Below are 27027 nucleotides of genomic sequence, written 5' to 3'. Positions count from 1 at the left end.
GATTGTTATGGTACGAGGATGCAGTGAAAGTAAGCTTTTTATGACACCCAGCTGTGTGGGTGGGATTTTATTTTTACCATATCCGGTTGGTTCCTGTCTCAGATAGGTGGGATAACCCCATAAGTAATAATTGGGACGAGTGGGGATTACGAGTAACATACCACCATATTTCCATAACTTGATTTTTGTGAACCGCTAAGGCCCCGGTGCCACTGAACCTGTTGCGCTATTAATGACTATGCCCCTGCATGATACTAAAAGCATATAATTTGTTTCTGGACGAAAAATCGTGACAAGCTAAAAGTCACCCTGGTAGACAAGCCCATCCCAGTGAAAAGTTCTCTCGCAGAGACAGCCCTCGGAAGGGAAGGAGGAATGGACAAGGATCCTGTTGTTTGGAGTGGGCGGGGTAGTGCTGGGAAGAGGACGGTAACCACATTTACCATAGGGATTTATGTAAATAAGGCGTAGGGCCTGGTGCGAAAGGGACACTGCCAGCAAAACACCCACAGGCTGGGAAGGACGTCAGAGACCCTCGCGGTCAATGGCCGGCAGAGAGGTGGGCACATGTGTTTAGGACTAGTTCCACAGCATACTAAAGGGACGATAAAGGAGTCTTCCGCATGTCACAGAATAGGTGCCACATGCTTGTTTTTTTTTTGGGGGGGGGGTGGTTTAGGAGCAAATAGCAGTTACGTCTTGGGATGGGTGGTGACGTATGAGCGCTCACCTGAGGGTTCGAGGGTGTCTTGGCGGGAAGTTGAGAAGAAGCAGCAGCGCTTGCTGTCGGATCGGAGGAAGGGAAAAAGAAGTTGAATACGACGAGTCGCCATTTTTAAAGTAAGAGCGCTGCAATAAAACACTAAAAGCGCCCGCCATTGTTGAAGCCGGCGTCCCGAGTGCTGTGTGGGGCCGGATGTAAAATAAGTGTACGGCATTGTAAAGCGAGCATGGCACACTGCAAATTAAAAATAAATAAATCGATAACTGGAAAAAAAAAACATTTGGGTGTGCTGTGCGGCCGGTCCCACGAGTGGGGTGTGTGGCTCTGCAGGAGGTAAGCGAAGCCCCCAGGTCGGCGTAGCTGCCTCGCAGTGCCTGGAATGTGTGGAGCAGCGCGTGTTTTCTCAGGGGTATTTCAGCTGTTTTGGGTGATTCCTTACCGTGTACGGGTAGGAGCTCAAAGAACGGGGGTTGGGTTCGTTCAGAGGGGCTACCCGCCCATCCAACTGTTAGTTTATAAATTCAGAATTTGAAGGGGCTGTGGAAATGCGCTGTGCCCCTTCATTTGAGATACAGTATTTGAGGAGCGCATGCATATGGTTGCATTTAACTGGAATTCACAGAGAGGCGGCAGTTCCCTCCCTGCCCGTGAAGAGCTAAACTGAAGTGAGGCCTGTAACTGAACTATTACACATGTTTACGGAACCACGTCTTCTTGGCCTTGCATGTTTCCTACATGGCCTAGTGCTATATTTTTTAAGTCTGCGGACTTTAGGCAGTGTTGTTTTCTTAATATAGCGCTTTTTCTACCAGGATTTTGACATTTTCCCAAGCGCTCCCATTTGTGACATATGAAAGAGCTTAGGAAAAGGCATAGAAAGTGAGGGGCTCCGGTTCGTAATTAAGTCGAAATTAACTCCGTCATTTTTATCCCTACATGTTAATCCATGCTTTAAATGGTCCTGTGCTGTCAAGCTCCGAGTACCTCACATGGACATTGCCTGCTCTTGTCAGTAGTGACGTGGCTCTCGCGCTCTGAGCAGGGTGTGTTTGTATCCTTGGTGCGCGTTCACAGTTTGATAACAGGAGGAAAACGTCGCTATTGTTGAACTGCAGCCGACATCTCAGAGCTGCCTATTTTCACAGCTGCCAACCTATTGAAGAAACGCGTTTTTTTTTTTTTTGTAAATATTTTTATTGAAATTTTGAACATAAAACAATACACATTGGCATCAAGTTCCATAGAATACCAACCCATTGAGAATGCAACAAAACATTCATGACATTTTTGAAAAGCAGTGAGCTCCTTTCGGCTTCGCAAGACAGTTTCCATCACATTCTGCAGACCAGTTATATATCGTCTAATCGCGGTCACTTAAGTCTGAGTCTGAGGCATCGCTCGGGGGTTCACATATATTTCCTCTATAGGCATTCCACCCACCCCACACCCGAGTCCATTTTTTTGGGGCAGCCTCTTTGAAGATAGACAGTTTTTTCGACCACCATTATGGAGTCCATATCCCGGGACCACTGGGCGAGGGTTGGAGTTTGTCTAGAGCCCCATCCTTGGGCTATATTGCGTTTCGCCAACATAAGTCCCAGTGTTACCCAGAGTTGTGTGACCCTATTGAGATCTGTCGGTTCCCAGACGTTGAGGAGACACCTCCGCGGCTCCGGGAGTGTCGGGACTTTGGTCACTTGGGAGAGTATGCGCAGAATTCCCTTCCAGTACAGTTATGGCCGGGCACTCCCACAGGGTATGTATAAGGGTTCCCTCCATCCCACACTGCCTAAGGCATAGTGGGGAGTCCGCTCAATTAAGTTTAAATAGGAGTGTACGGGTGTAGTATGTGCGGTGCAGAATTTTGAGTTGGACCAGACGCAGTTTGGATGAGATGCCCACCTCCCTAGGGGAGGAAAGCGCCGCCTGCCACTCTGCCTCGTCAAATTCCCCCAGCTCGGCCTCCCATCTACTTTTAAGAGCTGCGAATGGATCTGGCCGATTGTTTATCAGTTTTCGGTATATGAGGGAGGTCGCCCTCTGTGTCAGGTGTTCCGTGAGGAGCCGGTATTCCAGTGGCGATGACTCCGGAAGCCGGGTCCCGGGCGGGACTGCCGCCTGGAGTGTGTGACGGATTTGCAAGTACCTGAACCCTTCGGTGTCAGCCAGGTCGAAATCTGCTTGTAATTGGGCAAATGTGACCATTTCTCCCTTCTTTCAAAGGTCACCCACCCTGGAGATGCCAATTAGATCCCATTGATGGAACCCCTTGGTAGTGCGCAGTACCCCCAACTGTTTCGCCTCCCACAAAGGAGTAGCCTGGGTTATTTTCCCGGCCCAGCCCAGAGCTCGCTGCGCCGCAAACCATAGCTGGAGGGTGTGCGTCGTGGGGCCTGGGGGGCAGTGGCCCCTCTTGTGGTTGTAGAGCGCTCCCATGACCCCTCCAGCCCCCAGCAATTGCCGATCCATACGATACGCCGGGTCCTCCCCCGGCACATGCAACCACTGATTTATCACCGTAAGTTGCGATGCCCAATAGTACAGTCGTATGTCTGGGAGGGCTATACCACCGTCTTACCACCCCCTGGTGAGCTTATGGAGTGCTATCCGCGGCGTCTTATCTTCCCACAGTAGGCTGGAGACCTCAGCGTTGACGGCGGCGAAATACGTTGGCGGCACCGGGAAGGGGGTATTTTGAAGTATATACAAAAATCTAGGGAGAGCCATCATTTTGAAGAGGGCGGCCCTCCCCAGCAGCGTTAAGGGTAAGGAGCGCCAGTGCTTGACGTCGCTACGAAACCGATGCAGGGGCTTCGTTAGATTTTCAGCTACAAATCGTTCCCTGTCAGTGGTCACATAGATTCCTAGATATTTAAACCCGTCCGTCACCACCCGAATCTCACAACCCCGTGGGAGCCGAGGCGGGGAGCCTCGGAGCATATAGACAATGGACTTTTCCCAGTTTATCTCATAGCCAGATACCCTCCCGTACGATGCACAGATATCCAAGAGACAAGCGATCGAGTGCGCAGGGGAGGCTAACTATAAGAGGATGTCGTCAGCATAGAGGGAAATGCGATCCTCCCACCCCATTGTCCACCTTAGTCCCCGGATCACCGGGTCCTGCCGCAGCCAGGCCGCAAGTGGCTCCAGAGCCAGAGCAAAAAGGAGCGGGGAAAGAGGGCAGCCCTGTCGCGTCCCCCACCCCAACGGGAAGGGGTCTGAGATATGGCCGTTGACCACAACCTGTGCCAGTGGCTCGGTATACAAAAGCTGAATCCATGCGCACATCTTGGGGCCGAGTCCTACGTGGCGAAGGACCGCAAAGAGGAATGGCCACTCCACCCGGTCGAACGCCATCCGCGCGTCCAGCGAGAAGATGGCCGCGTCCTCCTCTATCGAGGAGCGGCGCGCGAGAATCCCGTGAAGCCGCCGTATATTTAAGGCGGTATTCCGGCGTGGCATAAAACCCGATTGGTCCGGGTGTATCAGGGTTGTGAGGTAGGGCTGCAGCCTTGTCGCCAGCACCTTTGCCAGAACCTTCGCCTCAGCATTCAGCAATGAGATTGGGCGATAGGAAGCGCATTCATGCGCTGGTTTGTTAGGCTTCGGAATCGCCACTATGGTAGCCACTCTCTGGTCCAGGGGCAGTACCCCCGTCGACAGGCTGTCGTTATACATGGCCAGTAGATGTGGGACTACGTGGGTAGCGTTCGATTTATAGAATTCCACCGGAATTCCATTTGGCTCCATCGCCTTCCCCGCACGGAGAGCGAGTATTGCTAACGTGAGCTCTTCCGCCTTCAGGTCCGCCTCTAGGGCATCCACCCCCGACGGGGCCAGCCGTGGCATCGCGATGTCCCGGAGGAAGGCCTCGTTTTCCTCCGGTGTATAGACCTTCTTGTAGTGAGCCGCCAGGGCCTCTACAATTTGCCGCGGTTCCAACGTGAAGTCTCCGGAATCTAGCCTGATCCGCGCCACCCAACGCGCCGCCCGTTCCCACCTCTCAAGCCAGGCCAGCAGTTTGCCCGCCTTGTCTCCCAGCTCGTAAATAGTATGCCGTGCTGCCACCTGTTTGGTTCGTGCGGCTTCCCAAAGATAGGAGTTGTATTCCTGCCGCGCCATATTGGCACTATGCGTGGTGTCCTCATCGATATGTGTGGCATGGTTGGCCTCTGCCTCTTTCACCCCTTGCTCGAGCCTAAGCACCTCAAGCTGCTGGGTCCTTTTATAGTCTGTAACCATTGAGATTGCTTGTCCACGAAGGACTGTTTTGTATGCCTCCCACAAAGTCGTCGGGCCTATCTCCGGGTCCTTGTTTTCAGCGAAATAGTGTTTGGTTGTCGCTTGAAGGGCTTTGCGAATTTTTGGGATTTTGAGGTACCCCGGATGAATTGGGAATATCCTGCGGTTACGTGGGGTAGAGAGTGTAAATGTGATTACTACCGGAGAATGGTCCGAGATGCCCCTGGGTAAATGGGAAACGTCTGTCATGCCCCGCATCCCTATTGGTGATGTGAAGATATAGTCTATGCGGGAAAGGGTGTTGTGAGCCCCTGAGTGAAATGTATATTGCCTGTCTTCAGGACAGTGAGCCCTCCAGGTGTCTATGAGGCCGAGTGCCTCCGTGAATTCGCGCAGTTTGGGTGTGGCGCCACCGTGGTCTCTGAATGATGACCGGTCCAGTAGCGGGTCCATAGTTGCATTGAAATCCCCGCCCATGATGAGTTTCCCTGGTGGTAATGTCAGCAGGAATTCCCCCAATGCCCGGAGCGTATCCTGGTGGAGTGCCGGTGGGATATACACAGTCACCAAATTATACACTGTCCCTTCCCATTGGCAGGTGATCGCCGCGAATCAGCCCTGCTCCTCCCTACGGGAGTCAACTAAAATCAGAGGGAAGCGCTTGTTTACTAATATGCCAACCCCTCGGGACCCAGACGTGAACTCAGAATGTATCGCCATCGTAAAACCCCATCTATCCAGTGCTTTCGTGGTCGAGCCGACTAGATGCGTTTCCTGTAGGAGTGCCACCGCCGGCCCTTGAGATATTGTAGGACCAGCCCTCATTTAATCTTATCTCCCAGTCCATTCACATTCCACGACAGAACACTAAGTGAGGGACTGTGTCGCTGTGCTTGTCCCCCCGTGGAGCTAATGGTGGCCTTCTGGGTGGCACTATGTGATTCCCTTGTCATGTAGGGTGGTGGAAAGCGTTCGCCGCCGCGCATCTCCCCTTGGATCTCTAACAGGCCTGAGTTGCAGAGTTCGCCAATGTGTGGTTGCTAAACCTAGAACAGAACACAAACCAACTTTCCCAAGACGCCCTCGTCCCCCCTCCCTTCTCCCTGCCTCCCTGCCCAGCGGATTTAAAACTACCCGCCACCCCAACTTAGCAGAGTGCTTAAGTCCCATAACTTTCTACTTGCGTGCGGGGGAATGGCTGCCCACTGCCCCTCGTCCGATCCCTGCACACTGTGCGTGTACATTCAAGAAACCGGTCAGCAGAATGTTGCAAAGTTCAAGATCCATGACCGCAACACCCCTTCAATGTCCGAGTCTACTGTGAGCATCCAAACCCACGTGGCATCCGACACCTTCCCGCCTCCGAAGCTCGCTCACGCCATTGCGGCCTCAGGTACGTAGCGTGGTGTCAACCTCCTTCAGTCTAGGGTCCTCCAGGTTTTCAGGGGAGGCAGAATGGCTTCGAGGGATGCGCCCCGCCCGGCCCGATGCTCCCGCTGGGCGCCAGCCCTCCAGCCACTCTGTGGCCTCCGTCGGCGTGGCAAAGAACCATGTGCGCCCCTCCGCCTCCACCCGCAGCTTCGCCGGGTAAAGCATCGCGTATTTAAGTTCTCGAGCGCGCAGCTCCGCCTTGACTGCGAGGAAGTCTTGGCGTTGCCGCGTCACTGTCGCGGTGTAGTCTGGATAGAGGGTTACTGTGCAGTTGTCAACCCTCAGCGGGGGGGCGGTACGCGCCGCCTGAAGGATAGCGTCTCTATCTCGGAAGTTAAAAATACGGGCCAGGATCGGGCGCGGGGGGGCCCCAGGTCTCGGCCTCCCCCCGGGCACCCGGTGCGCCCTTTCGACCGAGAAAAACTTTGAGAGTCCACGCGGCTGCAGCTGTTCCGTGATAAGCTTTTCCACGAAGAGGTCCAGCGCCGGCCCCCGCTTGCTCTCCGGCACACCCACGACGCGTACGTTGTTCCGTCTGGACCTTCCCTCCTGGTCATCAAGCTTGTCCATAAGCTGTTTTTGTACCCGTTCCAGCGACTGTATTCGCTTCCTGCTCTCGGCCGCGTCCTTGGTGAGGGTTGCCGTAGTCGTTTCGACCTCAGACAGTCTTGTCTTAATTTTGGCGATGTCAGCTCTTAGCAGCGTCACATCCGTGGATATTGTGCCGATAGATGTTTGCATCTGGGTCAGCGTGGCCATAACATCTGCCAGGGTGATCTCTTTGGCCTTATCAGGGGGGGGGAGGCAGTCCGGTCCTTATGAAAGGCATATTTGTCGAGCCTGGCCTGTGCTCCCCCACGTTGGCCCTTTCCTCCCATGGTGGCCGGCGCTGGTGGACCCCGCGCCCCTCGGGCCGTGGCAACGGGAGAGTCAGGGGGGGGGCCCGGGCGGTCAGCGGGGGTGGGCGCCCGCCACGGAGGTACCAAGTTACTGCCTGCTTGCCACCACGGGGTCACTTATCAGCCCTCCTCCAGTCCCGGTATCGTGCAGGCCTCTGACCCCTCGCTGGCTCCTTACCGGGTGAGTTGGTGCACACCTCGCTCCGCCTATGCCCGCAGCGTCAAGCCTCCGATCAGGCCTGCGTCGTCCGCTGCACGGCCACCCTCGACTCTGGGAGATGCCGGGGATCCCCCCCCCCCGGGGGCTGCGCTATGGAAGCGTCACCTGCCTTCCGCCGGCGGCGGCTCCCTGTGCTTGAGACTGCCCCCAGCTCCGCTACGTGCCAGAGTCCTCTTCTTCACCACGCCGATTCTCCCATTGCGTCTCCTCCCCTTCAAAGGTGGCGTCACGCCGGCCAACGTCGTCACCACCAGATGGGCCGAGTGCAGTTAACGACGGGGAAGACCCGGCCCCCGGGCCTCGCTTCTCGCCGGTTTGTCTGCCCCTGGTGCGCCGCGCTCCAGCGCTTAACCATCTACGCCGCGGGCTCCTGGTCACGCCCTCCTGTGCTTCTTTGGATCAGGTGGCTGCCACTCGAGGCCCCGGCACCCCCTTTGAAGTTAGGCCCGGCGTCCGCAGCGAGGCAGCCGAGCGGGCCAGATGCACCGCGTCTTGCGTTCCCCTCACTCGCCTGGAGCCTCGGGTGCTCAGGGGGCTCTGCCGTGTCGGTTTCGCCGGTTTACGGCCAGGATTAGTGCCGGATAGTTGCGGGATCGGGCGCTGGTCTCCGGAGCCGCACTAGGTTGCGGCCATCTTCATCGGCTGCAAGCCACGCCCCCCCAAGAAACGTGTTTATTGAAGGCGTTGAAGGCACAGAAGCGCGTTGGGTCGGCCACAAGGGAATATCTTGTTTATTATTGGAGCCTGCTTTGCCGCATATCAGCATGAATGAGTCTTCGAAGTATCCTGAATAATGTAGTTTTATAATGTAAAGTTTTACTAGAGGAAGTATTTCTCACTACGATACAATTGCCAATCACGTCTTATAATGATTGCCTTGCATCACAGTGTGGTAAGTATTAACTGATGTCATATCATTGGCAATCTCTTGCCGAAACAAGACAAGCCCGGCGGAGCGTGGCGCGCGCGCGCTTGGGGGCGGGAGCGCATTCCAGGCGGGGGAGCGGACCCTTTGAAGTGCTCCCAAAAGGCGGATTGCATGGCGGCACGATGCGCGTGATTGTGCGCGTGCTAACCATGCAATCCGCTTTTTAGGAGCACTTTTCAAACCCGCTCTCTATAGTCTCGCTTTGCGATCGCTTACGCGATAGCAAGGTCGAGACCTAATAAAGCAAAGATGGGTCAGATGAAAGGGCCTTAAGTCTTTTGTGTGTGAGTCGACAAATGCTGTGCGGGCGGGGTGCATGGGGGATCTTTGGCGCTACCTGGCTAAGGCGCGCAGCGGTATTACAAGTAGGGGGACAGCGGGTGGGAAAGGGGGAGGAAAACCCGGGAATGCGAGAGAGAGGGAGGTGCGAGTGCGTGTGCACAAACATCGGGAACGCAAGCTGGAGGCCTGAAAAGCCACTGTTTGCACTTCCAAAACTCGCTTACTATAAGTCTCGCCAGAGCAGCGCTAAAGCGCTGGCTCAGGCGAGACCTAAAAAAGCAGAGCTCCCATAAATAATCAAGCCTTGGACTGCTCGGTAGCTCGGTAGCACGCACCGGACTGTTGCCAGCGTGCTCCTGAACTGATTCATTCTACCTCGAATAAGCTTCTTGCCAACAACTCCCGGGTCAATCACACGCCTAGGATCTATAACCACGCCGCAGAACACGGACTGGCAACGGCTTCACTCCGTTCTTGTCTCTCGTGATTAGTGCCCACACAAATCTAACGTGCTCGCACTTACTTTGTCCTGATGATGATCTTGACTCACTAAGATCGAAACGCCGTCGACCTCAATTTCAAAGTTCCCTTAACATTGCTTAAACCAATTGGGTTCTTTTTGACCTGCTTAACAATGCGATGAAATGTTTTTATTGTCACTAAGCACTTTACTTCACGCACCCTCACTTTTGTATGTGTGAGCACTGTATATAGAATATACACTTTCTTAAAATGCAAAAAATGGTAGGAATGGAAGCGACTCCATTTTATGATGTTGAATAAAATGTGATGCCTTCCTCTACTTTCTTGTGTCCTTGCATACGTTTTCTAATTGAGTTCTACATATCACCAATACCATTGAATTGTTTTCTTAAATCAATAACTGTAGCTCCACTACATGAGGATCTCTGACCTCACCAGACCACTGTCCTTTTGAACTAACGGTAGCTAGATAAAGCAGAACACCAAACGGGACGAAAACGGGTGAGGTGGTGTCAACAACCGCAGCAACTTCACCAGTTTACCGCGCTTCAGGATTCGAAATCAGGATAATCTGCGCCGATGCTGTTCAACGCCTGGCTTTCATAGCCCTCAGCGCTATGGGTAGTCATCACTTCCTGTGCGCGCAAACGATGAGCTCCACAGGATTCTGGGGATTGTGGTTCCTTCCCCCTCCATGTCTTCCGGGTTCATAGAGCCGTTGTTACTCGGCCACCATGACTGTAGTGCTCGGTACACTGCTGCGTACCTCTTCCAGGTCTGTGCTGGTTCTTCTCGCTGACCCGATGTTGCGCCTGCCTCCAGTTGAGGTAAGTGTGTAACAGCAAGTGGCCAGGAGAATGAGACTTCAATCGAACTCAGTGAAGAGAGAACCCAGAAACGAACATTTAATGGGCAAAATGAATTATCAATCCAATCTTGCTCAATATAACAACCAGAGAGACAAAAATAATTCTGGGAGGTTAAGATCAAATTCTGTGAAGTTTAATGATTATGTCATGGAATGACTTCCAAGAATTTTTGTTTTTATGTATTCTCTATAATTTTGGTTATTTAGCTTTTGTTGCTTATAGTTGTGTGGTATTTGCTTGTTTATTGTGTAGGAAGGGGGGTGTGTATGGATGTGCTGAGGAGTGTACAATGTGGGGTGGGAGCCTGCTGGTGTTCCCTGCGTGGAACAGCGGGAGGGTTCTATGGTAGGGTTCGGTGGGAGTGCTGCCGGGACTTCGATGCTGGAAGAGGATAATTAAATGAGCTCCTACCCTAAGTCATGTTTCTTGTCTTACTTTCACACCCTATACCGTTACCCACACCTAAACCCTTAAAACGCCCTTACCCTAATATGCATGGTAAATATTTGCCTGATAAAGGCAATGCGTGGGTAAGGCACTGCACGATAAAGACTGTGGGAAAGACTGCATGGTAAAGGTGTTTTCACATGCCCCCTCACTTTAATAATAATAGATCAGCCCTGGAGGATGGGGTCTCTGGGCTTGGGGGAGGCTCGGGAAGGGATGCTGAGTGTCCCCTTTCCTTAATATTATTATCCGGACCCCAGGGAATGGGGTCTCTGGGGCCTATTCAAGTCTAGGGGGGGGGCTGCATGACCCCCTCCCCTTTTGAAAAGTATGATCTGCTGCCCGGGCCCTGACACACCCAAGGGTAGTTAAAAAAAAAGGCCAAAGTGACTTTAAAATGAAGTGCAATGTCAGTTAAACTTAACATTTTTTTTTTTAATCCACAAATTCAACAGTTATAGTTTTTCAAGTAACTATAACTCATGCCCTCACCAAGCCAAGCACTCATCACAAGTAGTCTTGACTACTGCAATGCATTCTACGCCGGAATCTCCAAGCAGCTCCTACACAGACTTCAAACCATTCAGAATACTGCTGCGAGACTCATACTCAACCTACTACGCCACACCTACATCTCCCCTCACCTCAGAGCGTTCCACTGGCCCTCCATTCACAAACACAGCCAATTTAAACTCCTCACGTACACTTACAAAGCCCTTCACAACACTGTCCAGCATATCTGAAGAGCTGAATAGACTTTCATCAGCCTGCCAGTCTCTACGTTCATGTCAGGTCCCCACAATACTTACCGTTTGTTTGTGGAGTGATCCCGCAGAGGTGACGTGGACAACCCCCTCCAGCTCCCTTTGCCTCCCAGATAGGGCTGATACTACCTAGGTTGAAGAGGGGACCGGGGGAGGCAGCCAGAGGAGGGCGTAAACAGCGTGGAATGGTGCTGGGAGAGGTCTGCCCTCGGATCCACTGGGGGTCTTGTGGTGGACATTACCTAAGGGATGGGGCAGATGGGTAGCATACATGCCAGATACAAGCAACAAAGACAAGTGTCAACAAGCAGAAGAAGGAAAATGTAGTCACCTGAGACACAGCGCTCCCAGAGTGAAGAAGACCAACAGCAGTGTTCTGATTCCAAGGGAAGCAAAGTCACGAACAGAAACCAGGGAAGGCGCTCCTGCGCTGGGTGCCAAAGAAAACTGAGGGAGTACCAGGAACACAAAAGCTCCTCTGCTCTTGCTGTGCTATCGTGCAAGGAACACCTCTTTGCCTTGCACGAGTAGTAGTAAAGGAACAAGAAACGCGAACCCGTGTCACCCACGGGACACGTGGATCAAGGAAAGCTCTCCTGCGCTATAATTCAAAGTAAATGGCGGCTCCGTGCCTTTGCACGAGCCGTGAGTACCCCAAAAGCGCTCCTGCGCTGAGATTCAAAGTAAAAGGCGGCTTTGTGCCTTTGCACGAGCCACGAGTCCCCAAAAGGGCTCCTGCGCTTTACTGCAAAGCAATGGTGGCTCCGTGCCTTTGCACGAGCCGCGAGTGCCCCCAGACGCGCTCTGGCGCTGTGAGTCAAAGTGAAGGCGGCTCCGTGCCTTTGCACGAGCCGCGAGTGTCAGGGATCCTTTGGCGCCCTTGCGCGGTCCGGAAAAGGATCCGGTTGCTGGTAGAGCAACGCTCCTGCGTAGCTCAGGTCGGCAATACGAAGCGCCGGTTACGGCAGCTTCGCTTTAGATATAGGTCCGCCCCCGGAAGTGCTCCAGCTGCTGGTGCGAGACAGGCCCCGTCTTGGACGACTAGACGGCTGACCTTCTTCGTGGAATCCATCAAAGAGAGCTGGCGCGCGTGTGTGCACACACATACCTCGCGCACCAGCCATAGCGGAACGAGGGATATGACAGTTCAGCCTGCTCTCCCTGGCACACACCCCTTACATTCACAAAGGCAGACCAGGAGGTTGTTCATTCTCCTTCATCACACCCTAAACATGGAACGACCTCACACAGCACACCAGAGCCTCCTCCTCACTTCTCAAGTTCTGCAAGAAGCTGAAGGCCTGGCTCTTCGAATACCTCTGCAGGGACCACACGCCCACACATCTGCTCAAGCTCCTGGATACCCTCACGGATTATTAGTGTACTCTACAAATGACATAACAGCAAAAAGTTACACTGCTAGACTTTGCACTTCATTTTCTTCCTTTATATAGTCTAAATCTTTGTAAAAGAACACTAAAATCTCCGGGTTTAGGTGATATTTATAAACAACTCAACATTTGGCCTCACGGTCAGTAAATGTCACCCGAACTCCTCAATGGCAGAATAGGCCCATATTACACAGTTACTGTTAGAAATGGAAGCCTCTAGTTAGACAACCCCTGCTTAATCCCTTCATAGCTTGGCATGAGCAGGCACGCTTATCTCAAAGGCAATGTGTAAAGTATTTGCACCCACACACACACAGTAACACTGTGAAAACACTAAAAATGGACACCACACCAGTTTAGAAAAATAAAGTATCTTTATCTAAACCAAACAAGACCAGCCTTTTAATAGTGAAAAACAAAATACACAGTATTTCACTATCAGGACATGCAGAAAACACACACATCATACATTTGTGTTATCTGGAACAGAGTATGACATCAAGTTATGCACATGACTACTACTATAAGCGGTCAGAAATGTTTAAACATGATGCAAGGTGTGCATACAATCACTTTATTTCAAGATGTAACTCACGCTGTCCTTTAGACTGTTTGCACCCTAATTAATCAAATTGATTAAAAATGACAAACTATGTATCACTTCAATGGCAGCATGTTAACTTCCAGGTCATTAGAAAGAAGTCTACGCGGTCCATCGAGGATTGTGGAAAAGAACATGTCATATACTCGGAGAGCTGATTGATATTGTAGAAAAATATATTTTATGTTTTCATTTTTATGTTTGTATTAATGTGTACATTTGCAATGAAGCACATTTTGTTTAGAATGGTCTTTATATAGTGTTAAAGGGAGGGAGTTGAATAACAAGCAGTGGGGCTTTACAGCGCAGCAGGTTTGTAGAGACACAGGAGGGATCATCAAAGCAGGAGGTGGGGCACATATTGCTTTTAAGGGTTGAAGATTCGGAGGTTCAACCGGTACTGAGTGACGTGGTTGGGTTCTGCGTGCATGGGAGGGTATATTGGATGGTGCTCAGGTGCGGTAGTTTGCATCAAAGCGACTAGGTGAAGGAGTCAAAGCGTACTACGTTGGTGGTCTCAGGGAAAGTGGAGGAAACAGTGACGCTGCCGGTTTTCAGATGCCAGGAGCAAGCAGGTACAGAACAGCACGGGGTGGAGTTTGGGGTGGATTGAGAACATTGAAAATCGGGTGTGATGGTCAGTCACAAAGAATTTTGTTTATTTTTGTACAATGTTACAGGAAGAAGGGTAGGGTGAGTTGGACATCAAGTTGTATATTCACGTTATAATTATGTTGTATAAATTCAGCTCAAGGGAAATCAAGTAGAACATTCATGGTTCTTTTTAGGTCTCGCCTTGGCAGGGCTTGCGCTGCATGCGCTGTCTCAGCGAGACGTAAAGTAATCTATATGTTGGGTGAAACTCCGTGTAATTTGTCATACCACTTGCGATTCGTTGAACTGTGGGATTGCTGTTCTTATCTTGCTTTTTGTTGCCTTTTGTTCCATTAGTAACTTCCGTGTAGTTTGGACGCAGTGGCGCCTAACTACAGTTTTCGTCCGCTTGCATTTGTTTTAATCGCCACGGTGCCCGCTTCATGGTGTGCGTTGTCATAGGTGACGAGCGCAGGCAGGATTGTTAAAGCTGTGCTCAGATGTCTTCGCACTGTAACTTAACCTCCTTCACAGGCTTCGTGCACCAGCGCTTCCCGCATTCTTCCTTTTTTAGCTGCTGACTCTTTAAGTGTCGAAAGTTGATATTCGAAGACATAGCAAGAAGAGGCTTTGACTAAAAGCGAAGCACAATCAATGTGATTTCACTCTAACTGCCCAGTTTCAGGATGCAATTTAAAGAAGGGATGAAGGCCCACACGGCTTCCCGCCCGTATGCTGGCCCAGCCATGCCCTCAGCACTGGTGGAACAATGCCACGCAGTGGTCTCTCCGGGAATTAGCCACTAACTAGTTCAATTGACTACCGGGGTTTTGCGGAACTGGCTTTTAAGTGAAACTTTAGATAGCTGGTTACCCATTGAGTACAAAATACACTTAGAGGAGCGCTTGCTATCCTTTTACTTATTTAAAATATTTATCTTGTTTTACGATGCATACGTTTTAGACAAAAAGGTCGTCAAATTCATTTTCAAAATGTGTTCTAAAGAATCATGTACGTTCAAGTTTTATTTGAGACGCTCTTGTTTTCTCCTTTTTCCATGACTTCTGTTAAATGTTTTCGATCTCTGTATACTTTACTATGTTTACGTTTCTCGTACTTTACGTTTCACATAAGTTTCGCATTTGCAGTAACTGATTTGCTCAGAATGTCAGGCACATTTTTAGGTCTCGCCTTGGCAGCGCATGAGAGTTTATGCTATTGGCATTGTAAATGACAGTGCCTTTTATTTATTTGTTTCAAAAACCAACACAATAATAAAAGGCATTGTAATCTACAATGCCAATAGCTCAAACTCCAGTAAATGCGAGACCTATTGCATTGCAAATGCTTGTTTAATGTTTACAGTTACCCCTGACGAAGGGCTATAGAGGGCCCGAAATGCATTGGGTGGATAGAGTTGGAGGCTACCTGATTTGAATTGTAAATTCCACATGCTGCAGTGAAGGCCTGGATGGGCACGTCTGTGGCATTTGAAATAGTGGAATCAAGCTGCCATTGTGGTAAATGGAATAAACTTGGGAAAAGGTTAAAATAAAAATATGGATTAAACTGGAGTATTGGGATTAACATTAGATTCTTACTGAAGAAAAAGTCTTTGTTCTAAAGGCTGTGCGATGTGTTGGTGGCTCATGAGGATGCACCACAGACTGTTTGTACAAATGGGTGCACTTGCCAGGTTGACATAGCAGTTTAAAACTGCACACGCAGACACTGGAGTGGCAGTTTTGAGACACATTTACAGGGCTATTTATGTGGGTGGCACAACCAGTGCTGCAAGCCCACTAGTAGCATTTGATTTACAAGCCTTGGCACATCCAGTGCCCTTTACTAGGGACTTACCAGTAAATTAAAAATGCCAATCATGAATAACCAATCACAATCGCATTTCACACAGAGAGCATATGGACTTTAGCACTGATCAGCAGTGGTAAAGTACCCAGAGTCTTATAGCAATGAAAAATGGGTCAGACACAAGCAGTTAAAAAAACAAAAGTCCGGGGGTAAACCCGATAAAAATGCCAGGTCTAGCAGTTACCTATTATGTATTCTCTATATCTGTTACTCACAATTCTTCTGTTACTTACAGCCCAGGTGAGAAAGGATGGCACTCCCTCGCATGCAGGAAAATAGATGTAATTAATTTTGCAGTTCATTAAGAGCAAGATCAAAATATAAAGCTGATATGTTTTGGCTTGCTTCATCCTTCGACTGGACCACAGAATTCAATTAAGGTTCCGCTTTAAAAATACCTTTGGTATTGTTTCTTTCACTTTAAAAAGTGCAGAGACTGCTACATAGAATTATCATTAATCCCTCTTTGTGGTAGCCATGCTGGCACATTACTATGTGTTCACCAGCTTGTGGAATGCAGTAAAAGATCTCCAAACATTAATTTATGCAACAAAAGCATAAATTAAAAAAGTTCTATGAGGTTGCAAAAAAAAAGCTCATTCGTCATTATTTTTCTAACATTAAGATGTCGACCACAGACATTCAGCTATAAATAAATTTCTCGGCATAGGAAAGCTCCAATCTAATGTGAGGTTTAAACCTTAAAGGATACTCTGGTGTATTCAGACCTCCACAATTGGAGTGTGACATGATTCTGAGTACAGAAGCTCAGAGCCCACACTATTAGTTGAGGGAAAAAGAAGGGGAAGGGTTTTAGAAACACCAAAGCCATCTTCATAGTTCAGTAGCACCTTCACATGTATGGGTGGACACAACACAAATCTACTGGGACACGTGCCCCCAGCACTGACTAAAAAAAGACAAGGTGGAATTAACAAAATGATCTGTGTCAAAAGCAGTTACCCACTTACCTATCTAAAGAAAAAAACAAATCTGATCTGCTTGATACATGGTGTGCTTAGTAGCAGGCACATTAACAATCTCTGCTACTATTGGAGACAAAACTGTGACTGGAAAAAACACAGAACTCTCCCACTAAATAGAGTGACCAGATGTCCTGGATTTCCCCGAACAGTCTCGGCTTTCAGAGAACTGTTCCAGCGTCCTCATGTTTTTTCTTAATTTTGTTTTTCTTTTTTTCTTTTTTTGTGGTCAATAAGCATGAATAATAAAAAGTACCACAAAGAGCCAGCAGTAACAGAATGAATAAAAATAAGCAAAAAGATACAAATATCGGCTAGCAATAAAAAACAGAGGAGAAAGCTATTTACATTTTAAACAACAATATGGGGTGAGGGAAGAAGGGGGGGAAGGGGATACTCTTACAACTGACGAACGAGTTATATTGCATAACCTTAAAAAACTTTCAAAAACAATCTCATAACAATTGAAGAAACCAGCATACCAATAAGAAGTTAGAGAACAAAAGAACAAAGATATTTAAACATTTTCAGAGGTTTAAAATTTTCAGAACAAATACAGGAATGTTTTGTTTTGCAATCTTATCAAGCTATAAAGTTGGTAGCAGCCAGAATAAATCTTTATTAACAAATGGCTTGCAAGAGGAGGCAAAAGCAATATCTTACCGATGATAATGACACAGATTATTCCACCAGTGCTGAACGGAAAGTTAAGTGCAATTTGTTGGAAGGCTAGTGCCAGCATAATGTCACATAAACCTTTATTATGTGTAGACAGATCTAGAGTGTCTACTAGAGTTCCTGTAAAAAGAGGCACATTAGAAAGGGGAGTCTGTTTATTAAATATTAGAGAAATGTAGGACCAAACTTTCCCCCCAAAATAGCTAGCGTTCGAGCAAAGAAAAAGAAGATGCATCAAATCAGCTGTGGTGGAACTACATGTCCAACAATTCATATCAGTTGTGTGAGAGTTTGGGGGATCGGCTCCAAAACTTGTCTCAGAAACTGATGCTCCATGCGCTACCCAAATCCGCCTCCCAGGCAAGTTCTACCTTACTCTTAGCACGATCAGGGTCGGGAGATAAGGCATATTTATAAATTAAGGAGGCTTTAGGAAGAAATGTAAGAATTTTAAGAAGAGAATTTTCCTCAGTTAAAGGATGTGAGTAAAAAATGTTTAGAATGATTGCTATTAAGATAGAAAATTTATGCCGTAAAGGGGGACATATAAAAGTAGTTTGTAATTGAGCGAATGAACAAGGGGTTGTACCATCAAATAGGTCATGGACCCAAATTATCCCTACCAATCTCCAGGATTTCCAAAAGAGAGGTCTATTATTAATGGTAATGAGGCAATTATGCCATATCGGAGAATGTAAAAAGGTTTCTCTAGAATTAATCTTTGGTTGGATTAGTGGTTTCAACAAGGAGCACATGTGCTTGAATAAGGGAAGAGTAGATTGAATAGTTTCGGATGAGAAGGCCAGTATCTCCTTTGTAGAAAAGAGCACATGCAAGGAGTGTTCAATAGTAAGCCATAAAGGTGTGAAGCGGGAGGATTCTGAAAGGAGCCATTTAGAAGCTTGACGGAGGCAAAGGGATTTATGGAAAGTTCGAAAATTAGGAAATTTAACACCCTCATTAGATTTTGGCTTCCGCAGATGAGATAAGGATAATCTAGACTTTTTATTTCTCCAAAGAAATTTGGATAGAAAAGAGTCTATTTTCTTAAAATATTTACATGGAATAAGAATAGGGAGTATAGAAAATATATACAATAGAATACGAGTGATCATCCTTTCAATGGAATCAAGGCGTCCCATCACAATAGAAATAGCGTATTCCAAGAGGAAAGGAGTTTGTCAATACGAGATAACGTTTCTACCATATTTAATTTGACTGAAGCTGCTATGGAGTTAGTGAACGATGGGGCATATCAACAACAACCGGCGATAATTACCTCTAAGCGCACTTAGCGCTAGGATAATTATCGCCGGCTAGCGTGAATTTTTATCGCTGAGATAGCGTGCTATTAGCAACGCTTATCTCAATAGCGATAAAAATCCTCACGCTAACAGGCTAACGTGAGATTATCGTTGGAAACCCAGCGATAATCTCACGTTACCTTGTTGATAGGGACAGGCAAACTTAGCCATGATATCCTCCTTCCATAGGATATCATGGCTAAGTCAGAAAAATACCAGATGTAAAAAAGCAGCGTTAACCGCGGTTAGCGCTGCTTTTTTTGTCTCTAACAGGGTTAGCGACATTCTTGATAATAGGAGAAATGTCGCTTAGCGACATTTCTCCTATTATTTTACTCTGGAACGCCCCCTTTGCATCTCATTAGAGATGCAAGGGGAAGCGTAGAGTAAAAGGGTGCCAACATGCAAATTTGCATGTTAGCACCCTGTTGTTGATAGGGCGCTAGTTTTATCTCTCCTTTTTTGTCTTTTAAAGCCAAAAAAGCAGAGATAAAGCCCTTGTTGATATGCCCCCATATTCCTAAATACTTAATTTTAGATCTGCTCCATAAAAACCCAGTAGAAGAGAAGGACTGCCGAACACAACATTTGGTGAGAGGGAGAATTTCTGTTTTATCCGAGTTAATCTTATAACCCGAAACAGGAGAAAAGAAAGTAATGTATTCTAATAGGGGAGGAATAGATATATCGGGATTGGAAATAAAAAGTATTGTATCGTCCACATAGGCAGAAAGCTTCAAATGATGATCACCGTAGGGAAAACCAGAGATAGAATCATTATTACGAATAGAAGATAAAAAAGGGTTCAAGAGCTAGGATGAAGAGAAGAGGGGAAAGAGGGCATCTCTGGCGAACTCCACGCCGTGAAGGAAAGTAAGTACATGTATGACCATTGACTAACACCGTTGCCCTAGGGGCAGAATATAGCAGGGAAATAAGAGAAAATATTTTAGGGCCATAGCCATGCCAATTGAGGGTTCTAAATAAAAAGGACCAGTCAACCCTGTCAACTGCTTTTTCTGCATTAATGGAAATTGCAGCTAGGGAGTAAGAAAGAGAAGGTATCTTGTTTAGAACATTGAGGAATAATCTAGAATTATTCGAGGTTAATCTACCCTTAACGGAGCCACATTGTTCTTTACCAATCAAGTGTGGCATAAGGGGTTCCAGCCTTAAAGCAAGTAGCTTAGCAAATACTTTATAATGCACATTAACCAGGGATAGAGGCCGATCATTTTTCTAAAACATAGGGTCGCGACCATCTTTATGGATCAAATAGATCGTGGCTTCTTGAAACGTACCATCCGTTTTGCCAGAGAGAAAGTAAGATTGAAAGAGATGTAGAAGTTTAGGAAGTAGTATATTAGAAAAGTGTAAATAGAACTCAACTTTGAAACCGTCTGGGCCAGGAGTTTTACAGCTTTTTAGGACTTTTAAGGCAATGGAAATTTTTCAAGCGAAAGGTCAGATTCAAGCTTAGAGAAGGTAAGGGGACTATTAGAATGGGCAGGAATGTTATTAAGATAAGATTGAATAAGGGTGATAGTGGGGGGATTCGGGAGTATATAAATCTTTATAGAATAACATAAATTCATCTAGGATATCTTTATCCTTGTGTTTAAGATTCCCTTTTGAAGAGTATATGCAGTCAATTAAAGTTCAAACTTTCCAAAATGTTAGGTAATTAGCAAGAAGCTTACCAACCTTATTACGTTCACCATAGTAGTGAACACTGCTACGGAGTAATATAGATGATGCGTTATCAGTAGTAATCTTATTAAAATTCAACTTTGCATGGACAAGCTCTTGCTTAATAAAATCCGACTGTGAATTGTAAAACTTATGTTCCAGGGCCTTAATCTATGATAAAACCATGAGTTGTGGCTTTAAAAGAATCACATACTATATAAGGAGGGCGGTTGGGATCATTATTCAATACAAAGAATTCTTTAAAAAAAAGATGGAAATGAAGTAGAGAAAACTGGGTCCTGTAAAAGAGTGTTATTAAAGCACCATCGAGAAGATCTAGGATGTGGAGGGAGCAAGTCAAAATCTGCAACAACTGGAGCGTGATCAGAAATGACAATAGGTTCAATTGAGGCAGAGATAAGATTTTGAGATATAGATTGGGAAAAATATATAGTCTAACAGAGAAAAACAGTTATGTGGGGAGGAGAAAAATGAAAAGTCAATAGTGTCTGGGTGAGATAATCTCCATGCATCTACTAGGTGTGATTGAGAGATGGAATTGAGAAATTGTTTATGGGATTTGTGAGGAATGAAGCGTACCTGGGTTTGGCGGTCAATAAAGGGGTCAACAATCTGATTGCAATCGCCTCCTAAAATAAAGAGATCATCTCTAAATTGAATACATTTTTGTGTAACAGTAGGCCAAAATGAATAGTCCAGTTGAGTTGGAACATAAACATTAAATACCATCAAAGAAATATTATGAATGAGCAGTTTAGCTACCAACCATCTCCACTACGTGTAAGTCTCTTGGGATACAACTTTAAATTTCAATTTTTTATGACACAAAATAATTACTCTGTTTCTTTCGGTAGAAGTGGGGGAGACTAAAACGGAGTCAACCGAACCCTTTTTTTAATTTTAACGCTTCTGCGAGATATGCCTCTTGTAAACGAGCCAAATCTGGGTTATAGGAAGTAAGAGGAGATAAAATTCTCTGTCTTTTGATTGGGTTGATAAATCCTTTCACATTCCAAGAAACAACTCTGAATGTAGAATAACAAGGATATATAAAGAGCAACACGCTGAACAATGAAATAATGATAAGAGTAAGTAGGAAAGGGAGGAAACAAGAAAGATAAATACTGCAATAGTGTCATTAAAAGGGAAAGGATTGACTGAGTGCAAGATATCAATAATACTTGTAGAGCAAAAAGAACCACATTGAAGAAGGAAGAGGCATACATAGTGCGAGAAAAAGTTACAATCAGACAAAATTGCAATGGCGTCACCAGATGGAAAGGGAAAACATCACAGGAGAGGAGGAAGAAGAAGGAGAAGAAAAGAAAGAACAAGGAGAGACAGTACATGTTAAAACCTGATGACTGTAATTTGTACCTTAACAGGGGAACAGAAGGTAAAATGAGGGGTGGCAATGGACATACGTAGACAGCACACCCAACACGGGGCAACGTACCACACCGGGACGCCGTATCAACATAAATAGGAGGAGGGACATAAGACAGGTAAACATTGAACTCCAAAGAACAGAACCTGTAATAATAATAAGGAGGCAAAGTGAGCAAAAAGGCGACTAGTCAGGGTAACATGCTTCAATATACGCAAAAAAGACCAAGCATACCAGGAGAACTATTAGAGTCAAGTGATAGAGGAACGACCAGCAATCTCCATCGAAGATGTAGAATGGGAATTAATGAATTTCCTGAGATCTGCAGGATCCTCATATGAAGAAGTCTTGTTCAAAAAGGTGACCTTAAACAAGCAAGGGTGGAAAAAGCCATAGCGAGCTCCAAGAGAACGAAAAACAGGGCGACGGTCAAAAAATGTCTTTCTTCGTTTAGCAGTGGCAGATGAAACATCTTGAGAAATAAACAGTCTTGCACCAGACCAAAGAAGCTGTTTCTTAAGTTTACCTACATTTAGGACTTTTAAAAGGTCAGTGAATTCCAGAATTAAGAGGATTACTCTGCTGGGCTTGGACGGAGCAGCTGAGGAAGATAGACGCGGATCCAATCTATCTGCACGTTGAATGTTTAATTTGGTCGTCGTGAGAAGGTCTAGAAGCTGTGGAAGGAAGGTGGTGAAGTAAGAGATAGGATTGTCTCCTTCGAGGCCTTCAGGAAGGCCACATAAACAGAGATCATTGCGTTGATTTCTATTTTCAAGGTCCTCAGTTGATTTTTTTAGTTTAGTTGCTAAACCTCTTTCTCCAGGTGTATAATTCTGGCAGATGAATCCTGTACATCACTGATCTGTTGTTCCACCAAGGATAAACGAAGTCCATAGACGACCATTTTTATCCAGAGTCTGTAGACGGGTATTTGTTTCTTCAATAAACAATCTTAGAGCACGTATCTCCTCCAAAACAATGTCCAAGAAAACGGGAGACATAGATTTGGGTGGAGAAGGGGGATCCTGCTTATATCTTTTGTTGGTAGACCAAGATAATTGTGCTTTAGATGCAGTGATAGGCGAAGTTGCTGGTCGAGAAGACTCTGGTTGCGCCATTTCCTCAGCTGACTGCAATGAATTAATGAAGGAACTGGTATAGGTAGGGTAGGATACTGGTTTGTTGGAAGAATGTCCTTTGATAGGACACAGTTTCGTTTTGCTCCTGCCCATGAAACAATGCAGCAAAATACAAAAAATCGCTTATGTGATAAAGAACAGTAATTAGCATAAAGCATAATCGCAGATAGCAGATTTCCTTCAAACAGATGCTCCTCCCAGTATAAGGATACCACTCAGTGGTAAAATATGAAGAAAGAGTTCAGGAAAATGGCAAAAAACAGCATTCGAAAATAAAGCAAGAGCGTTCTGAAGAGAAAGTATGCAGGTAAGAATACAAAATAGCGAACAACATGGCCGTGTAGCTGCGTTGTGTGCGAGCTCCGCTGGCCCTGCTTGTAATCCTGTAGATATCCTGACCCTCGATGCCAGAAAATGCAACCAATGCTCACCGGAGGGTGCCGGTGACTGGAGGCAGACCGGGTGAAGTCCAGCGAGGCGCCTTTCACCCGTAACTAAGCCCTTTTCGGCACGGCAATCAGCGCGCGACTCTCCAAGTTGGCGGCCAGCCGGGAGTAACCTGAACCGAGCGCCGGAGCAGAGCCACTCGCTCCCAGAGCTGTGCCAGGGAGCCTTGAGGTGTGTGGAGAAGGGCGGCTCTGTGTGGCGCAGTGCCATTTCCCTCTCCCGTGTTGTGGCTGAGAAGGAGAGGACACACGGATGGTGTTGACAGCTCCCAGCGTGGGCGCGGGGGTGCCGTGATCAGCCGTGCGCAGGTTGCATGAGTGGAGCCCCCCGTACTGAACGCGGGTCTTCAATGGACGGAGGGGCCGGCTGCCGTTGATCACTGTCTGGTCGGTGCATCAGCCACCAGGGCAGTCGGCTAAGGCGGTATCTCCCCCCTGCAGGTGGCGGAGTCTGCGCAGTGTGTTGGGCGAGATGCCAGGACTTTGGCCCTGTGAGTTTAGGACCCCTGTGTCAGTGGGCCGTCCCTAGAGACTGCACCTGGGAAAACAGGGCAAGGGGTAGGCTTCGGTGGGGGCCTGCACTTAGCTGGGTCTGGTGGGGGCTCCCGCTTGCACCGCACTGCAGGTGCGCATCAAAAGGAGCCCAAAACCTCAAAGCAGGGCAAGTTGGAGCGATTCACTAAAGTGGTTCCTGCGCCAAGAGGAGCGGAGGGGAATGGGACTCCCCCACCTCACAGTGACACGATCCTGCAGGCGATTCATGCATCCCAGGAAAGTGTAGAAAATAAGATGGCAGAGATACGGACTGAAGTTACATTCCTGCGTCAAGACCTGCGCAAGGTCTCGGAGAGGGTTATGGAAGCAGAGCAACGAGTTTCAGAACTAGAAGACACCTCACGGAATACTAGTAAAGAAGTGGCGGTGCCGTTAGCTACAGTGAAAGAGGTGGTCTGGAGAGTTGACGATGCCGAAAATAGGGCTTGCAGGAATAACCTCCGATTTATAGGTTTTCCGGAAAATGCGGAACGTTCTGACCCAGGGCATTTCCTCCTGACATTTCTCAAAGACGCTCTCCCAGGAACACAGTTTTCATCCTGTTTTGTCATATAAAGAGCACACAGAATGCCTGCTGTCCGACTGCCACCGGGCGCTCCTCCCCGGCCACTGATAGCCCGGTTCTTGAACTTCCAAGATAAAGATCTAATTCTTAGGGAGCTACGAAAGAAGGAAGAGATGCAATATGAAAATACCAGAGTAATGGTGTTTCCTGACTACTCACGTGATGTGCAAAAATTGTGACGTACCTTTGATCCCATAAAAGTGAAACTACGAGCTCTCAAAATCCAGTACATGTTCTTGTTCCCTGCGAAACTGAAAGTTATCTTCCAAAATAACACACACTTCTTCCAGACACCTGAGGAGGCTTGGTCCTGGATTGATGAACGGCCTCGGCTGAGGCACGGGTCGCCGGCAGCAGCTGTCCCGCTCACAGATATATGACCGGCCCCAGCCAGGAGCGACCCAAGGAGAAGCAGAGGAGACGAATGTTCTAACACCGACTTCCCACCTTGACTGCGCAGGGGAGGTCCCTGAGGCCCAGGGAACAGAAAATCAGCATATCGGATACGGACGATGACACTGCTCAAGATTGTATGTCTCACACCTCTAGGAGATCCAGCGACAATGGAGAATCTGATCAAGCGCCAAGAGTCTCAGGATGCGGACAAAGACCATCCTTTTTTGGAAAACATACAACGGCTGGAAGCCTCGGCCCTGGGCATTCCAGGCGAGAATCCTCCATCACTGCAGCCTCACAATAATGGCGAAGAGGAATGACAAACTTAGGCCAGACGCCCACCTAGAGACACTGTAAGACTTCCAAGGCTTAGCGAAGATTTGTGACTTTCGCCACGCCAGAGGGAAGTATACAGTGTATTGTTTTTGCTATATTGTTGTATTATATAGGGGGGGACAGGGAGGGTTACAGACCTCTTAGTGGATTGCCTGTGCCAGAGTTGTCATGTTGACAAATTGGGGGGCGGCGCAGGTGCCTGAAGAGTGTAGGGTGGGGGGCATGCTAAATGTGGCCGACTGTTGTGGGATGTGGTCACTACAAAGGGGGGATTGTTTTATACTGTTTATTTGCATGGGTGCCGAAATTGGAGGGGGAGGGATGGACAGGGACGCTACCCGGAGAGGGGGTTGGAAAGAAGGTGACTTACTGGAAGTGTTGCAAAGGCTGAGGAAAGGTTTACAGCATTGACGTGGAATGTCAATGGTTTAGGAAATGAAATTAAACGGGGCCTGGTTTCCACTTATCTTAAAAGACTTAAACCCGACATAATATTCTTACAGGAGACCCATCTGCTGGGCTCAAGCTGTTCTTTCCTGGGTAGAGGACACTACAGTACCCTGGCGCATGCGGGCTTCACTAAGGGTTCGAGAGGTGTGGCGATTCTCATTAAAACGTTTCCCCCCTTTCATGTCATTCACCAATGGGTGGACCCAGATGGGACCTATGTAGCAGTGCAGGGCAGTTGGAATCGTAAACAGTTTTTCCTTGCAAGTGTCTATGCTCCTCCACGGCTACAGCAGCGCACACTGCATAAACTAACAGAGCCCTTACTAAGAACTGAGATCCGGGCCTGCCACACATATTATAGGGGGATTTTAACGACGTACTTGAGCCCTCGATAGATCCAACCCAAATACGACCAGGATCCCATGGTCCTACGGCATTGATGCAGTTCCAAAACAGCCTCGGATTGACCGATCTGTGGCGCCGACACCATCCAACTGAGCAGGCTTATTCCTATTTCTCAGGGGCTCACAGGGTGTTCTCGAGATTGGACTACCTCTTTGCTCCAGCAGGGAAGGTCACAAAGGTGGAGAAAATAGAATACTTGGCTTGGGGCATTTCCGATCACTCACCACTTCTGTTGACGGTGGGAGGGAGGAGCGGCAAACAGGTAGGGGTTTGGAGATAGAGCCGAAATGGACTCCCGGGGGAATTTGTTAAATTAAATAGTGGCATACTAGCCCCACACTTACTGCAGATGTATCAGGCGTTGAAGGAACAAGGGATTCTATCACAAGACCTCCGGACGGCCACTGAAGTGGTAATCCACAAACCAGGGAAGCCACCGGAAGACTGTGGGTCCTATCGGCCCATATCACTGCTCAATATCGAAACAAAGATCCCGGCCGCTATTCTTGCGATGCGCCTCTTGACAGTCATTGCTCTCCTGATACATAGGGACCAATCCGGTTTCATGCCTATACGTGCCACCCGATTTAACTTATGGCGCCTGGCTAATTGGATAGACACGATACATGGCCAAGATAGCCCCCATCTGCTCCTTTCTCTCGACGCTGAGAAGGTGTTCTACACCATTCATTGGCCCTTTATGAGATGCGCTCTCAAAAAATTTGGATTTGGTCCTACGTTTAGGGAATGGCTGACACTCCTTTATAATGTGCCCGAGGCTAGAGTTCGAGTCAATGGTTTGATGTCATCAAGTTGGCCGATTCAGCGAGGCACTAGGCAGGGCCGTCCCCTATCTCCCCTATTATTTGCTCTCATACTGGAACCCCTGGACTGTATGGTTCGAACCAGCCAAGGACTAG

The 27027-nt window shown here is 47.7% G+C and overlaps 1 long non-coding RNA gene across 1 annotated transcript in view; it reads left to right on the top strand.

Annotated features, from left to right (window-relative positions):
* The first annotated feature begins 690 nt into the window (after window positions 1–690).
* The window catches only part of LOC146859085 (uncharacterized), a 162025-nt gene continuing 135688 nt past the window's right edge, over window positions 691–27027 (top strand). The window contains exon 1 of the long non-coding RNA XR_014980060.1: window positions 691–840. This is a non-coding gene — a long non-coding RNA (uncharacterized LOC146859085). The remainder of the gene's footprint in view (window positions 841–27027) is intronic.

Source organism: Triturus cristatus, chromosome 3_2 (assembly GCF_964204655.1).
Source record: "Triturus cristatus chromosome 3_2, aTriCri1.1, whole genome shotgun sequence".
NCBI classification, from domain to species: Eukaryota; Metazoa; Chordata; class Amphibia; order Caudata; family Salamandridae; genus Triturus; species Triturus cristatus.
Note: the sequence above shows the minus strand (reverse complement) of the source record. Positions and strands in the feature narration are given on the sequence as shown.